This window comes from Mustela nigripes, chromosome 5 (genome assembly GCF_022355385.1).
Source record: "Mustela nigripes isolate SB6536 chromosome 5, MUSNIG.SB6536, whole genome shotgun sequence".
In the NCBI taxonomy this organism is placed as follows: domain Eukaryota; kingdom Metazoa; phylum Chordata; class Mammalia; order Carnivora; family Mustelidae; genus Mustela; species Mustela nigripes.
Genome location: NC_081561.1, coordinates 128,682,014 through 128,699,454, shown reverse-complemented (window position 1 = coordinate 128,699,454; position 17,441 = coordinate 128,682,014).

Sequence of the window (17,441 nt, the reverse complement as noted above, 5' to 3'; positions counted from 1 at the left end):
CTTGACTGGCATGGAACAGAAGTTCCCCACAGCTCACATGGGGACTAGGGGATGGGCAGAGAAACTGCTCAGAGAACTTCATCATACTGGTGCCAACTTGCTGTCACAGAGGTCACTTTCTGGAGATAGTCATGAGGTAGGAAGTTGAACAAATGTCCAAAAATGACAAATTACAGTATAAAACTTAAATATAAGTGCCTTTATCATCAAGAAAATGAATGAAAGATAAAACCTCATGGCCCTTAAATGGTTTAGCAGATGTCAGCTGCCTCATTTATAAAATGAGAAAATTGGGTTGAATAATACTAAGATCCCTCCTACAGAGCTTGCTTCACGCTTTTTCAGGAACCAGAAGTTCTTGTGGCTGAGACAAGGAACTGACCAAAAAAAAAACCCCACAAAAAAAACCCTGTTATTTTAAGAATAACGATAAGGACTGTGCTGGAGTCATAAAAAGTATGGCCCTTCAGCCAGGCCAGTCAGCGGACTTCCGTAGCCCAACGCCAGACGCTGTGGTCCTCACCTGAGCCTCTCCATGATGACAACATTCTGCCCAGATTTGGCATTAAAGGGTTTTGCTGTGTTCTGGAGCTAGATGACACAACTGTGTGGTGGTCAGGAAATCTTTGTTCCAGGCTCAGGGTTCCAGCTTTCAGATTTCCCATCATTCTGTGAGTGGTTGGGCAGGTGTTTGCCCGTTGGTATTGTTCACTTTATTGTACCCTCATCCAGGGCAGGGCTCACCCCCTCTTCACGTCTATCTCCCATTTGTGCTTTGCAGATAGTAGATACTCAACACATGCCATTTGAATCATCTGTCTACAAAATAATACTGAAACTGAGTTTTTAGGTGGCATTTCACATGAAGTATTAGCTTTGCCTTATGCGTGTTAAACATTGGACCCTTTCTTCAAGGGTTAGGTCACATTCATCTGTTTCTATGAAGCACTCATTGGCTGTTATGCCCTTGATGGTGACTTATTTTTTGGCAGGCGAGAATTCTACCACTGAACCACCAATGCGTGACTTATTTTTTGGACCACTCAGGCGGCTTAGCCTATTGGGTCTATATCCCATTAGGTTTTTTTTTTTTTTTTTTTAAGTTTTTTTTTTTTTTTTTGACGGGGGGGGATCACAAGTGGGCAGGGAGGCAGGGGGGGCGGGGGGGGGGGGGGGGAAGCAGGCCTCCTGCTGAGCAGAGAGCCTGACTCGGGGCTCGATCCCAGGACCCCTAGATCATGACCTGAGCCGAAAGCAGAGGCTCAACCCTCTGAGCTACCCAGGCGTCCCTCCCAATAGGTTTTTAGTTGATCACAGGAAGAATCATTCCATGTCTGCTTGTATCCTGGGAGCGTGCTGCTTTCACCACAAAGGCGCTAAATGAATATTTGATGACGATCGTTGTGACCAATACTAAGTGACTTACTGTTAAGGGTTCAGATCAGTTGCTTATAGAAAACCCCCCAAATACTTTAACAACATGTTTTCTAGGAGGAGAGTGCTTTGGGGAGTAGCCCCTTTGTCACTGTGTTCTTTGGTATGGGCCTTCCTCCCAGACCCCTGCAGCCTGGTTTAGCTCCTACCCAGGCTTAGCTTTCTCTCCATTTTTATTGCTTCAGTTTTTCTGGAAGCCAGGGGGCTTGGAGGAAGATCAAATGTTCAAAAAAAGGAAAGAAAAAGAAAAGAAAAATGCTTGTCTATGAGTTAATTATGAACCTATTGTGCAAAGGGTAACAAAAAACCAGACATTGTAGACATTTGAGGTCACTGTAATCTAATGGGATAATCTGGATATACACCCCTGAAAATATGTAAGAATGTATCATATAGAACTATAAACATACTATATCTTAGGGCCCCTGAGTGGCTCAGTGGATTAAGTGTCTGTCTGCCTTCGGCTCAGGGCATGATCTCAGGGTCCTGGGATCCAGCCCTGCATCAATGCCCCCCGCAGGGCTCCCTGCTCCGTGGGGAGCCTGCTTCTCCCTCTCCTTCTGCCTTTCCTGCTTGTGTTCTTTCTCAAATAAATAAATAAATAAATAATCTTTTTAAAAAATGTACTATATCATTCATATGCAACTTATCTATCTCTATACTCAGAGGCAGAACTAGTCAAAGAAGGAAAGAGGTGGGGGGGGAGCAGGAAGAAAAGGCAAGATGAACATGGCTACTAAGAGGGAGGGATGGTGCTAAGTGAGGTTTTGGGGTGAGTGTGGAGGACCCTCGTGTGGTATATGGAGCCGACTGGCTTCCTGGAATGGAGCTCACGCTCAGCCGGTTAAGAAGCTGGTTGAGTAAGACGAAAAAGGTCAACTGAGAGGGGACGTTAAGGCTCAGTATGAATAATGGTCAGTTTCTTCGAACACCATAAGCATTATATATAACTTACCTGTATTCGAAACAGTGCTTGAGGAAGAGGAATTGTGCTACACTAATTTCTTTTTTTTTTTTTTAAGATTTTATTTATTTATTTGACAGACGGAGATCACAAGTAGGCAGAGAGGCAGGCAGAGAGAGAGGGGGAAGCAGGCTCTCCGCTGAGCAGAGAGCCCGATGTGGGGCTCGATCCCAGGATCCTGAGATCATGACTTGGGCTGAAGGCAGAAGCTTAACCCACTTAACCCACCGAGCCACCCAGGTGCTCCTGCTAATATTTAAAAAAATATTTTACTTGGGGCACCTGGGTGGCTCAGTGGGTTAAGCCTCTGCCTTTGGCTCAGGTCATGATCCCAGGGTCCTGGGATCGAGCCCCACATCGGGCTCTCTGCTCTGCAGGGAGCCTGCTTCCTCCTCTCTCTCTGCCTGCCTCTCTGCCTACTTGTGATCTCTGTCAGATAAATAAAGAAAAAATCTTTAAAAAAAATATTTTACTTATTTATTTGAGAGAGAGACACACAGTGAGAGAGGGAACACAAGCAGGGGGAGTGGGAGAGGGAGAAGCAGACTTCCTGCTGAACAGGCAGCCTTATGCAGACTGATCCCAGGACTCTAGGATCACGACCTGAGCCGAAGGCAGCCTCTTGACAACTGAGCCACCCAGGCCCCCTGTGCTCTGCTGATGTCTGCCCGCTAACATTTCGTGAGCACGGGCTGTGGGTCAGGTGCACACACCGAAGTCCTCACATATGAGCCCAGTTCATCTTACAACTACCCATGAAGGAGGCGCTGCTGCCTCTATTGTGCAGGAAGAGACGTGATCACCTGTTAAAGTGACTTGATTTCCCCAAGGTCCCACCGCTTCTGAGTAGCCGACCTGGACTGTGAACATGGGCAGGCTAACTCAAAAACCGGTGCTCCTACCCATTATGTTACATGGCCTTCCTTGTCTTTCCACGGAGCTGTTTGTCCCCACAACCGACAGGGAGAAGATTCCTCAGGGGTTCAAAGAAAAAATATGCCTGTGTGTGCACACATGCAACCTAGAGGGAACCCTACCCCTCCAAAAAAAATAAAATGTTGGTGTTGGTGAAAATGAGAGAATTGAAATGTTTTGGCCTTTGGCTGATGTGGGAAAAACTCCTCAGTTATCAAAATTCTCTAGATAAAAGCTTTCACAAACCGCCTAAGGCAGTTTCACTTCATACAATAGACACACTGTTGAAACAGGTTTCTCGGGTGGCCAGCCTCCGCCCATAGGCTTCACGGATTTTGTGTTTTCTTGTAGAACTAACCCTGACAGGACCGCTTATACCCGACTTTACATCTGAATCTGAAAGGATCCACTCAGTCTTCACCAAAATTTGGATCATCAAACCCCTTAATCTTTCACAGAAGTAGGATAGCCAATCTGATGAAATCGTGATTAGAAAATGTGTGTGTGTGTGTGTTTTTTAATGGCCGTTGCCTTAAGATTTCCACAAATCCTGAGGATTTTTTTTTAAATTTTTATTTATTTATTTGACAGACAGAGATCACAAGCAGAAAGAGAGGCAGGCGGCTGGGGGCGGGGCGGGGAGGGAGGAGCAGGCACCCAGCTGAGCGGATATGGGGCTCCATCCCAGGACCCTGAGATCATGACCTGAGCTGAAGGTAGAGCCTTTAACCCACTGAGCCACCCAGGCGCCCCTAGAAAATGTAGTTTTGTTGCAGATATAACTTTCACGGTTTTAACATCTTTGTTGTGCTATAGCTGACATACAATAAATTGCCCATACTCCAATGGTTCAATCTGATAAAGTTTGGTATGGGTTCGTACTGCTACCACCACAGTCAAGATAAGGAACAAACGCATCACCTCTTAAGAATTTCCTCCGGCTCTTTTATTATCCTTACTTCCTGCCCTTCCAGACCCTCTCCCTTCCCTGAGCAACCATTTATCTGCTTTCTCTCTAGAGTGGTTTGCATTTTCTAGAATTTTATACAAACGGAGTAAGATAACAGGTACTCTTTTCCTGCTTCTTACACTCAGCATAGTTATTTAGAGAGCACCTGTTATATGTACCAATTTTTTTTAATTAAAATTTGTGATTATAGGTCCACATGTGGTTTTAAGAAATTATACAGAGAGATATTATGTGCCTTTTACAATGTTTCCTCTAGTGGTAACATCTTGTAAAATTATAGTGTAACCGGGGAGCCTGGCTGGCTAAGTTGGTAAAGGATGTGCCTCTGGCTCTTAGGGTCAAAAAGTGAGTTCAAGGGGTGCCTGGGCGGCTCAGTGGGTTAAAGCCTCTGCCTTCGGCTGAAGTCATGATCCCAGGGTCCTGGGATTGTAAGGGCCTATTTAGCCAAGCGATGACATCCGGTTAAACAGTGATTTTGTTGTTTATGCAGTAAAACTTAAACTGCCCCCCCCACCAGGGGACTTACTTAAAAACAAGTGCTGGAAACCAGTCCCAGGCAACAGAGCCCAAATACAAGGGTAGGTCAGGCCAGGTGGAGGTATCCAGTCAGTGGGGGCGCATACTGTCCCCCTAGCTACCAAGGATATGGGCCCCGCCCTTTGGGTGCCTTTCGGGGGCCAATTCTGACCAAGGTGATAGGCTAGTTCAAATAGCTACTTTGGGGTGAATTGTAATTCAATTGGCCACCCGTGTGTGACCTAGCACGACTGTGCAGCTTTCTCTGTGTGTTACAATCTCATTGGCCACCTGTGTGTGGCCAGGCCCAACCATATGGCCCTTGTCCTTTAGAAGTTAGTCGGTAAGGCAGGGAGCCGTCGCCTCTTTTTAAGAGACCGCCCCGCCGGTCAGTCTGATTCCCGATGCTTGGCGGGAAATAAAGCTTTGCTTGACGTTCGCTTTTTATCAGTCTCGCTCCTTTGACCATGGACCCAATAGGATCAAGCCCCTCATGGACTCTCTGCTCAGCAGGGAGCCTGCTTCCCCCTCTCTGCCTGCCTCTCTGCCTACTTGTGATCTTTCTCAAATAAATAAATAAAATCTTAAAAAAAAAAAAAAAAGAAAGTGAGTTCAAGCCTCACATTAGGTCTAGAACTTACTTTAAGGAAAATAAAAAACGAATGGAAAAAAACACACCAAAAAACTCCTGTATAGTATCACAGCCAGGATACAGACATGATGTAATGCATGCATCTTACTGTCCTTTGAGTGTTTTTAGTTCTACACAGCTTGATTACATGTAGGTTCATGTATCCACCACCACAAGAGTTTTTTCACTGCAAGATTCTCTTACCCTCTCTAACTTCACCAGCCTCCCAACCACACCCCTCAAATCAGTTTATTCCATGTTACTGCTCAGTAGTATTCTGTTGTATGAATACGCCCCAATTGATTCATTCATTTACCTATTGATGAGCATTTGGGTTGTTTCCAGATTTTGACTGTTAAAAATAAGGCTATTGTAAATATTCATATATGAGTCTTTTTTTTTTTTTTTTTGAGTTAGCTCTACGTGGGGTTTGAACTCATGGCCCCCCCAGATCAAGAGTCACATGCTTCCCACGAAGACTCAAGTATGAGTCTTTATATGAACATATGCTTTCTCTTTTCTTGTTGAAATACAGAAGAATGGAGTAGCTGATTCCTATGGTAGGTGTATTCTGAACTTTTTAAGTAACGGACAAACTTTCTCAAAGTGTTTATACCCACCACCCGTGTATGGGAGTTCCAGCTGCTACACATTCTCTCCAAAACTCCAGGCTTTTTAAAAAATACAGCTTTGAGATATAACTCACATGTCATACAATTTACTCATTTCAAGCATAGAATCAGAGGGGCTTCTGGCTCGCTTAGTGGGTGGAGCATAGCTCTTGATCTCTGGAGCCCCACCTTGGGTGTAGAGCTTACTTAAAAGTAGAATCTTTTAAAAAAATTAAGTGTCCTATTACACTGCTTTCTGCTAAGTGGCAATAATCCTAATACTGATGAAAGTCAGGTTATTTCTGGCAGTTTTGTTCCTTCCTCAAATATTTATTAAATGGCTACTATGTGCCAGGCATTTGTTCTTTTTTTTTCTTTTCTTTTTTAAGATTTTATTTATTTATTTGATAGACAGAGATCACAAGAAGGCAGAGAGGCAGGCACACAGAGAGGGGGAAGCAGGCTCCCTGCTGAGCAGAGAGCCGGATGCGGGGCTTGATCTCAGAACCATGAGATCATGACCTGAGCCGAAGGCAGAGGCTTTAACCCACTGAGCCACCCAGGAGCCCCACCAGGCATTTGTTCTAGATCCTTGGTACATTAGCTATTTCTTACGAGGTAACTACCCCCAAATTTAGCAGTTTAAAACAGTAAACTTTCTCTCACAGTTTAAATAAATTTGAAATTTGGGAGCCCCTTAACTGGTTCTGGGTTATGCTGTCATGAACTTGCGGAACAGATGTTGGCCAGGAGCAGTCATCCGAAGGCTTTATGGGCCTAGAGGATTTCTTTCCAAGATGCCATTTAAAACCTTTCTTTTGGGGCGCCTGGGTGGCTCAGTGGGTTAAGCCTCTGCCTTTGGCTTAGGTCATGATCTCAGGATCCTGGAATTGAGCCCCACATGGGGCTCCCTGCTTAGAAGGAAACCTGTTTCTCCCCCTCTCTCTGCTTGCCTCTCCCTACTTGTGATCTCTGTCAGATAAATAAAATCTTAAAAAACAAAACAAAACAAAAAAAACCTTTCTTTTGAGATCACACTTGATAATTTCTATACCATTCCATTGGCTGCTTAAGTCAGCGCTATCAGTGTGAGAACAGTCAGGGGCCATCTTGGAAGCTGGCCTCCATGCTCTGGAAATAAAAAAAAACAGACATATTACTCTGCCCTCAAAACTTACATTCTAGTGGGAGCATCTGGACAATAAATGTGATAAATTACTTAGCATCTAATGGAAAAAATGAATAAAGATTAAGGAACAGGGTGCGTGCCTGGCTCAGTTGGTAGAGCATATGACTCTTGATCTTGGGGTTGTAAATTCAAGCCCCGTGTTGGGTGTAGAGATTACTTAAAAATAAAATCTTAAAAAAAAATGGGGTGTCTGGGTGGCTCAGTGGGATAATGCCTCTGCCTTCAGCTCGGGTCATGATCCCAGGGTCCTTGGATCCAGCCCCACATCAGGCTCTTTGCTCTGTAGAGAGCCTGCTTCCCCCCTCTCTCTGCCTGCCTCTCTGCCTACTTGTGATCTCTGTCTGTCAAATAAATAAAATCTTTAAAAAAAAAAAATTAAGGAACTTTAAGATTGTTTTGGGGCCAGGTCGTAATTTAAAATAGGTTGTTCATGGGGCACCATGGTGGCTTAGTCAGTTAAAGCATCTGCTTTCAGCTCAGGCCATGCAGGGTCGTGGGATCGAGCCCCACTTCAGGCTCTCTGCTCAGTGGGGACCCTTCTTTTTCTCTCCCTCGGCCTCTATCCCCCTGCTTGTGCTCTCTCTATCAAACAAACAAATAAATCTTTTAGAAAATAAAAATAAAATAAAATAGGATGTTCAGGGGCACCTGGCTGACTTAGTCAGTAGAGGATTCGACTCTTGATCTCGGGATCATGAGTTTGAGCCTCATGTCAGGGGTAGAGATTATTTAAAACTAAAACGAAATAGAAAAATAGGGTGTTTCCTATTCTTACAAAATTTAACATTGAGCTATTTATTTATTTATTTATTTATTTTTAAAATTTTTTGGAAAGATTTTATTTATTTATTTCACAGAGAGAGATCACAAGTAGGTAGAGAGAGAGAAAGAGGGAAGCAGGCTCCCTGCTGAGCAGAGAGCCCGATGCGGGACTGGATCCCAGGACCCTGAGATCATGACCTGAGCAGAAGGTAGCGGCTTAACCCACTGAGCCACCCAGGCACCTGACATTGAGCTCTTTAAACAAAAACTTTGGTTGGTGAGGGAGTGACCTATGGAAGTATCTAAAGAAAGATCATTCCAGGGCACAGTTGGTGCAAAGTTTCAGAGACAGAATCATGCCTGGTATGTTCTAGAAAAATTGAGGAGTCAATGTTCCTGGACAGGGGTGAGCAAGGGGAAAGCAGATGAGGGCAAAGAGGAGGAAAGGGGAAGACCTGGGTGGCACAGTCAGCTGAGTGTCTGACTCTTGGTTTCTTCTTTTTTTTTGTATATATATATATATATATATATATATATATATATATATATATGCATATATATATATATATTTAAATTTATATTCCATTAACTAACATATTATGTATTATTAGTTTCAGTGGTCGAGTTCAGTGATTCATCAGTCTTATATAATACCCAGCGCTGATTACATCACGCGCTCTCCTTAATGTCCATCACCCAGTTACCCCATCCCCCCAACCTCCTCTCCAGCAACCGTGTTTGTTTCCCCATTGAGTCTCTTATGGTTTGTCTCCCTCACTGATTTCATCTTTTTTTAATTTTTCCCTCCCTGCCCCTATGATCCTCTTTTTGTTTCTTAAATTCCACATGAATGAAGTCATACGATAACTGTCTTTCTCTGGTTGACTCATGTTGCTTAGCATAATACCCTCTAGCTCCATCCCTGTCATTGCAAATGGCAAGATTTCTTTTTTTTTTTAAATGGCTGAGTAGGAGTATTCCACTGTGTGTGTGCACACACACACACCATATCTTCTCTATCCATCCATCTGTCGATGGACATGTAGAGTCTTTCCACAGTTTGGCTACTGTGGACATTGCTGCTATAAACATTGGGGTGCAGGTGCCCCTTCGGATCACTACATTTGTATCTTTAGGGTAAATCCCTGTTAGTGCCATTGCTGGAATGTAGGATAGCTTTATTTTCAACTTCTCTTTAAGATTTTATTTATTTGTCGGAGAGAGAGAGAGTGAGCACGCACCTGCTTGCACAAGCAGGGAAAGGACAGGCAGAGGGACAAGCAGGCTCCCTGCTGAGCAAGGAGCCTGATGAGGACCCTACACCAGGACCCTGGGATCATGACCTGAGCCAAAGGCAGTTGCTTAACCGACTGAGTCACCCAGGCATCCTTATTTTCAACTTCTTGAGGAACTTCTGTACTCTTTTCTGGAGTGGCCGCACCAGCTTGCATTCCCACCAACAGTGTAGGAGGGTTCCCCTTTCTCCACATCCTTACATCTGTTGTTTCCTGACTGGTTAATTTTAGCCGTTCTGACTGGTGCGAGGTGGCATCTCACTGTGGTTTTGACTTGTATTTCCCTGATGCTGAGTGATGCTGAGCACTTTTTCATGTGTCTGTTGGCCGTTTGGATGTCTTCTCTGCAGAAATGTCTGTTCGTGTCTTCTGCCCATTTTCTTGAACTGTATCATTTGTCTTTTGGATGTTGAATTTGCAAGTTCTTTATAGATTTTCGATACCAGCCCTTTATCTGATAAGACATTTGCAAATATCCTCTCCCATCCTGTGGACTGTCTTTTGGTTTTGCTGTTTCCGTTGCTGTGCAAAAGCTTTTTATCTTGATGAAGTCCCAATAGTTCATTTTTGCCTTTGCTTTTTTTGCCTCTGGAGACGTGTCTAGCAAAACGTTGCTGCCCCCAAGGTCACAAAGGTTGCTGCCTGTGTTCTCTCCTGACTTGGTTTCGGCTCACATCTGATCGGGGGTGAGGAGATGGAGCCCCGTGCTGACTCCACCTTCAGTGCAGCGCAGAGCCTGCCTGAGTTTCTCTCTCCCTCTGCCCCTCCCCCACTCCCTCTAGAATGAATAAATCTCTTTTTAAAAAGTTTTTTTGGGGCACCTGGGTGGCTCAGTGGGTTAAGCCTCTGCCTTCGGCTCAGGTCATGATCTCAGGGTCCTGGGATGGAGCCCCACATTGGGCTCTCTGCTCACCTCCCACTCTCTCTCTCTGCCTGCCTGTGCTCTCTCTCTGTCAAATAAATAAAATCTTTAAAAAAATTAATAAAAAAGATTTTATTTGAGAGAGAGTGGGGGTGGGGAGAGGCTGAGGGAGAAGCAGACTCCCCACTGAGAATGGTGCCCAGTAGGGGCTTGATCCCAGGACCCCAGTATCATGGCCTGAGCCAAAGGCAGACACTTTACTGACTCGCAAAAAAAAAAAAAAAAGGAGGAGGAAGGAAGGGGACAGATCTTAAAAGTCCCTATAAACCACTGTAATAAGTTTAGCTTGAAATGGGGAAGTACTGGAAGGTTCTGAGCAGAGGGTTTTATATTCTTCATTCCCTCTGTGTCTTCGGCTTCTGTTCAGTAAATATTTATGGACTGATTTCCGTGGGGGCTATATGTGAAGATGCTGACTTAAGAGTTTTATACTAATAGTGACAACTGTCGGTGGCCCCAGGGCAGCCAGAGGGGAAGATGTTTTGAGGCAGACAAGACCTGGCAGAACCTTCAGACTTTACCACATAGCTAAAAACAATTTAGAAATACCACCAAGATAATTCACATGCTCTCCTAAAAAACATTTAGTAGTGATTTAATGAATCTTGACAACAAGCTTCAGGAAGCAAAATTCTCTTCACCGATGGCCTCCCGTACTGTACTTAACAGGCCCTCAGTCCCAGTGTCTGGCTCATTCTTTTGAATGGAATTAAAGACTTCCTTTTGATTACTGATGAAACTTGATAGCTTTTTAATGATGACCAATGATTAGTACATCACAAATTTAGTGACAATGTAGTGTTTTTTTAAAAGATTTTATTTTCAAGAGAGCACATGCGGGAGCAGGTGGAAGGGTGGAAGCAGAGGATGAGTATTTCGGGCCGACTTTGAGCAGTGCCCCGTGAAGTCTCGATCTCATGACCCTGAGGTTAATGGCTTGAGTAGAAATCAAGTCAGTCGGTAAACTGAGCCAACCAAGGGCCTCAAAATGTAGCCATTTTTATTTATTTTTAAAGATTTTATTTATTTATTTGACACACACACAGAGAAATCGCAAGTAGGCAGAGAGGCATGCAGAGAGCGGGGGTGGGGGGTGGGGGGGAGGAGCAGACTCCCCGCTGAGCAGAGAGCCAGATGCTGGGCTCGATCCCAGGACCCTGAGATCATGACCTGAGCCAAAGACAGAGGCTTAACCCACCAAGCCACCCAGGAACCCAAAATGTAGCATTTTAAAAAGGAGAGTCAATGTTAAGGGACACTTGACTGGCTCAGTTAGTAAAGCATGAGACTGTTGATTTCAGGATCCTGAGTTCAAGTCCCACATTAGGTGGGAGACTACTTTTTGTTTGTTTGTTTCTTGAAGATTCTATTTATTTGACAGAGAGAGACACAGTGAGAGAGGGAACACAAGAAGGGAGAGTGGGAGAGGGAAAGCAGGTTTCCTGCAGAGCAGGGAGCCCGATGTGGGGCTCAATCCCAGGGCCTTGGGATCATGACCAGAGCCAAAGGCAGACGCTTAACGAATGAGCCACCCAGGTGCCCCCGGGGAGCCTACTTTAAACAATGTTAAGACCTGGTAATTTGTAAGAATTTGTTAAGAACTGGATCAAATTTCCTTCCAGGGTGTAGAACAGTTAGCTCCCAGATTAGGGGTTTCTTGATCAGGTGCAAGAAAGGTTGAATTGTGAAGCAATTGCTTCAAGTTCTACAATTGTCCTTGAACAAATCTTGCCTCCCACTATATTAACAATGATAATGATTATTTGACGTGGGATGATCCACTTTTTGGCTGTAAGACCTTTTTGTTCTTCTAGGAAGTGAGCGTTGTATTTTATACATATTTTAATATTGTTTTACAAATGTCTCATAAATTCTAAAAATTACCCAGAATTATTCTGCCTTTAGTGTAGAGTTCATTTTCTCAGGACAGGCAATACCATGCTTTGTTTTTTTTTTTTTTTTGAATGAAATGTTCAATGTTTTTTTTTGAATGAACCTAATGAATGAGTTGTGTCGTGGGGGTGGCCCTTGTCCCCAAAGACCATTTGAATTCTTCCTTATCAGGGCAGCATGGTGACCCTCGTTAGGTTTCCCCGTCCCACTCCAGTTTTCACGTTCAGAAGTACATAAAGCTCTAGCTAGATCAGTGCTACCAAATGTTTGCTGACTGCTGTCAGCCCCAAACTGTTACCAGCTTATGACCCCATACAGAAACTGAGGGCAAGCATTTCGAGTTTTTAGAACTACATGGCAGATTGATCGTCAGGCGAATGATTTTTTAAGATTTTGTTTATTTTCAGAGAGAGAGAAAGAGAACACAAGCAGGGAAAATAGCAGACTCCCCGCTGAGCAAAGATCCTGATGTGGGAGTCAATCCCACAACCCTAGGACCATGACCCAAACCAAAGGCAGATGCTTAACTGAGTGAGCCACCCGGACATCCCAGTAACTTTTTTTTCAATCACACTGTATCTTTTAAAAATCCATTTCATTGCATTTGGCTTTTTACAGTGTACAGTCTTCAGGCTGTGAGAATTTGGAAATAGTCCTTTAAGTAAAAAATCTGAAACACTGTTCTAGAGGACCCTTTACCTCTGATGCTTCTAGAAAAATGCCAATTCCTGCATCAGTCCAGCCTTGTGATTTTGAAAGTGTGAACGCCAGTGGCCCGTCTTTGCACCTAGTCTTACTGTGACCTTGGCCTCCATTCCATCTCTGCGCCAGGCTGAAGTCCAGCATCCTCATTTCCGCAGCCTTCCTAGCGCTGCACTGCTCGGTGGGAGACTCTGATTCACACTATCCCCGCACAGGGCGGATTCTGGTTGGAGGCTCAGGGAAATTGGTGACCAACAGCACCAGCAGGAATGCTTTTTGTTGTTATTCATATTTACCACCCAGACATGCCAATATTCATGAGTTTTGATAGCTTCAATGTGTTTCAATGTATTATCTAACCAGGCCCATACAGGCAGTTTTTGCTTGTGTGATACAATTTTTAAATCACCAATGTTAAAATTTGGGAGAATAGGTTAGACATTTTTTATCAAAGTACTGATAGCAAATTTGGATTTTTTTTTTTTTTCCTTTGGGGATTTGGGATAAATTCTTTATCCACCTTTTGGCTCATTAACCTCAACATATCCAAAAGCAAACTTACTCTCTTCTAGCCCAATCCTCTTCCCTTCCCTTGTCAATAAACCAGGCCAGACAACTCCGCATCTCCTTCCATTTTCCGTTGCTGGACTGCACCATGTTAGCTGTCCCAGTTACCTCATCTCCTGCAGGGGCTAACTCATCTCTGGAAATCCAGACTCATCTTCTGCCATCCATTTTGAAGCTCCTTCAAGAATTATCTTTAAAATTTTCCCCACCCACATTGCTTCTCCAAATATGCTCCTCATAGAGGTGTTTGAGAGGGCTCAGGTGTGAGCTGTCAGTAGCCGATACTCCTGGGAAGTTAGGGAAATTAATGTGTTGGTCCTGGGAGCAGGGGATTGCGGGGGGGCGGAGGGGTGGGCCGGGGCGGAGAGGAAATCTGGGTTTATTACCACAGCATTCATCACCATCTCAACCACCTCCCCTCCTCTGCCCATTCAGCCTCTCCACGCAGATTATTGCGATTTCTAGACCAATTCACCTTCTCTCTCTGAATGATCTGTCCTTGCTTTTTGGTAATACCCACAACTGGGAAAAAGACAAGATTTCTACTAAATCTTCCCCAACCTTCCCAGGGATGAGGCAGACTCTGTTCTATGCTCTTGCATACCTGTTTATGCATCTACTTCCTCTATGAGAATGAGACCCTCAAGAGGGCAGAGGAGGATGATGGTTCATTCATTTGCATATTCTCAGCATCTAGCATTACAGCCAGCTTTTAATTCATACTCTGAATTTTTGGCTGAACATCAGTTTTACTTGTACAGTGAACATATTTTTATTTAAAGATTTATTTCAAGAATGAGCAGGTGGGAGGGACAGAGGGAGAGAATCCCAAGCAGACTCCCTAGTGAGCCCATCTATCTCATGACCCTGAGATCACTACCTGAGCCGAAACCAAGACAGATGCTTAACTGAGCCATCCAGGTGCCCCTTAGAAAATTTAACACAGGGGCACGTGGGTGGCTCAGTGGGTTAAGCCTCTGCCCTCGGCTCAGGTCATGATCTCAGCGGGAGCCTCTCTGCTCAGCGGGGAGCCTGCTCCCTTCCCCCTCCCCCTCTGCCTAATTGTGATCTCTATCAAATAAATAAAATCTTTATAAAAAAAAAAGTCACATAGACATGTCCAAATGAACAACCCAGCACTCTAGTTCTTGACATCCAGGTTGTTTTTACATGTAATTTTGTAGGACTATGAACACATTTTGAAAAATTTCCTCAAAACTGAAAACAGACTGTCAGATTATTCTCCTTAGGAACTATTATTCAGACTACCATCATCAAATTAGTGTTATTTTCAGAAAGCCTTGCCAGTGTTAAGATTTCATATTTCACCTCGTTTTGCAGGCTTTGAGTCCCTGCAAAATGATCAGGCTGGTCAGACAGTTGAGGAGGTACCAGGAAACTACTTCAGAGAACGGGGTCAAGGACATTAAAGTGTTAATGAATGCTTTAACTTCCAGGGGTCACCTCAACTTCTTACTACCAAATGCTAAAGATGACCACTAAATAGGCAAATGTGCTATTAAGGGCGGGGAACTCAGTTGTAGATAAACACAGTTAAATAATTCAATGAATTCCCAACTTTTAGGGCAGCTGTGAAAAGGAAACATTTTATTAAAAAGACTTAGCTGAGACCACACGGTGATTAATGTGTCAGAAGGGGTGCCTGGCTGGTTCAGTCAGTAGAGTGACTCGACTTCTAGGTTGAGTTTGAGCCCCACATCGGGTGTAGAGCCTACTTTTTAAAAAGGCAGGGGGTGCGAGGAAGTGAATCTGAATGCTTATTTCTACTTGTGAAACCTTGGGCAAAGTGTTTGGGAGCCTGCTTCGTCCTAGAGTTCTATTACTAAACTCCCCCAAGAATAGGAATATGAACAGATAAAGACGGGATCATTTCATGTGTGCCGAAAGGGGGAGAGGAGGTCTGATAAAATACATCACCCATTCCTGAGAAGATGAGCAAACTATAAACAGGAAACTTTGGAAAAGGTTTCTATACATACAAACCAACAGCAAACATTCCTGATGGAGTATGCAAGGTTTCCTTCCTAAAACTGAAACAAGTAGGTGACTTTAATAGACTAGGGTAAGACTCATGCAAGCCAAACCCTTGTTGACCGAAAAGAAAGGATGTACCCCTTTAAGAATTGTTTTTATTAACATATAATGAATTATTTGCCCCAGGGGTACAGGTCTGTGAATCGTCAGGCTTACACGCTTTACAGCACTCACCACCACAGCATAAACCCTCCCCAACGTCCATCACCCAACCACCCACAACGTACCCTCGTAAATGCCTACTTGCGCTACGCTGAAGAGTACCTCCCCGAATTCTGCTCCCTAGGTGTCTCAACCTCACCTTAGCTGGTCTGCTCTGACCACCTATTTTAAGAGCTCGGCAAGGTCCTATAAAGACTGCAAGACTACAACCGGAGCCAAAACCAAGAGTCAGATGCTCAAGAGACTGTGCCACCCAGGCTCTTTAATAATGGAAACTGAAGGGTACTTGACTAGTCCAGTTGGTAGAAGATGGGACTCATGATCTTGGGGGTTGTGAGTTTAAGCCCCATCTCAGGTGCAGAGCTTGCCAAAACAAACAACCCTGACAGGCTTGTTTTAATATTTACACAGAAATACAGGTAATCATTAAATAGTCAAAGCAGTCAAGATCTGGTCAAATGAATTTAAAAGGCACCAAAAGTAATTCAATGGAAACAGTACAAATGGTGCCAGAATAACCGCACAATCACATGGGTGAAAACAAAATTTCATTCCCTACCTCACCGCACACACAGAAACCAGAGATGGATGACAGATGTGAAAGTCAAAAATTGAGGCTTTCACAAGAAAATACCACCACTACCACTATGCGAGGCTAAGTAGATTTATCGACAGGAAAAGATCCATTAAAAATGTTGGTAAATCAAGACTTGAGATTAAGAATATCTACTCATCAAGTCGCTATTAGGAAAATGAAGAGACAGAAGACTAGGAAACATTTGCAGAACACTAAATAAGGAACTTGTGTGCAAAAACAGCCAACCTAATTTAAATGGACAAAGCACTTTCGAAGTCCACTAACGCTGGATAAAGTTATGAGAACATGTTCATTACTCACAGAAACAGATTTAACACAAGGTACCACTATACATCCAGAAGCCACAAAAACACTTGTATGCAAATGTTCATAGCAGCTTTATTCATGTTTTCCAAAAATTGGAAACCAATAAAATGTTTAACAGAATGGATAAACACACTATAGTACATTCATATACAACAGCTCCTACTTGGCAAAAGGAATACAGGGTTCAACCTCTCAAAAACCTCATATCCAATGAAAAGCTCTGAGTATATACCTTGATTCAATTAATGTAAAGCTTGAGTGGGGCAGGGTCCCCAGTGGAACCCCATGCTATGGTGAAAAAAATCGGAAAAGTAGTTAGCTAGGGGGTGGAAGTAGACGGAGTTGCTGAATTAGACTTTTGTCCCAATATGGCTGTGCACTAAGAAATGTATTCACTTTCTGGAACTGTAGTTAAGATTTGCATATTCAACTTTGTAAATCTTCCCTAAAAAAGATGTATGTAAATAGATGGATCTCACAGAGCATAACTGAGGACAGTTTAAGGTAGAATATGAAGATTCAATGTACTATTTTGTTTAAATACTCTCCAAATGAAATGTTTAATTATAAATCTCATCTATTTTTTCAGGTACTAGCTAATCCCTGCAGAGCTCAGTTTCAAAATCTCTCACAGTAGAAGGGATAGACTCGAAAGAACACTTTTCCATTTTAACAAGAATAAAGGGGTTTTTTTTGGGGGGGGGGGTAGAGAAAGCCTCTAGTCTGAAGGTGAGGAGTCAGGAATTGGGAGTTATTTGGCCAGAACAATGAAAGTACGGTCCTTTACCTTTCATAGTCTAATACCACATCTGCGACTCAAGATTCTGAATCTCGTCACTTAACTGTTCCTGTAAAAGAACCTGGTGTTGACAGTATTATGTTATGTGACAACATTTTTACTTTTCTAGGACCCATCCTTTTTCACTCACATCACAGAAAATATTCTCTT